This window comes from Penaeus monodon, chromosome 20 (genome assembly GCF_015228065.2).
Source record: "Penaeus monodon isolate SGIC_2016 chromosome 20, NSTDA_Pmon_1, whole genome shotgun sequence".
Taxonomy (NCBI): domain Eukaryota; kingdom Metazoa; phylum Arthropoda; class Malacostraca; order Decapoda; family Penaeidae; genus Penaeus; species Penaeus monodon.
This window is the reverse complement of record NC_051405.1, coordinates 12991094-12991522: the sequence shown is the minus strand read 5'-3', so window position 1 is coordinate 12991522 and position 429 is coordinate 12991094. Positions and strand designations below refer to the sequence as shown.

The 429-nt window shown below is 28.7% G+C and overlaps 1 protein-coding gene across 1 annotated transcript in view; it reads right to left on the bottom strand.

Annotated features, from left to right (window-relative positions):
• Positions 1-429, bottom strand: part of LOC119585640 (EH domain-binding protein 1-like) — a gene marked incomplete in the record, with an annotated part of 320960 nt that overhangs the window by 150830 nt on the left and 169701 nt on the right.

Sequence of the window (429 nt, the reverse complement as noted above, 5' to 3'; positions counted from 1 at the left end):
ACATGCTGTCATGTCTTTAGACAACTCTTTGACAATTCATTTGGATACAGGAAAGATTTCTATATTAGTATTTCTAGGGTAGTGCATTAATGTGTGAAAATAAATAGCAGTAAGAAAAGCAAAGGTATTTTCTGCAGCAGTTACACTTCTAAAACTTTCATAGTTTAAAAGAAAATAATTAACCTTCCCTTTATTTTTCAGAAAGAATTCTAATTAGATTTCTTGTTAGAAAGGGAGTAAAGCTTCTTTGTCAGGTACCTCCTCTTTATCTAAGGTGAAAGAACATCTCTAACTAATAACATAATGAAAATAATAATCATGTTTATTACCTACTAATTCCAGTATATGTAAAGTATATGAAAATATGTTACACTGGATGTTCCTTATAGAGAAAATATAGTCAAGAATGTGCTAATTGATTAATTTCCT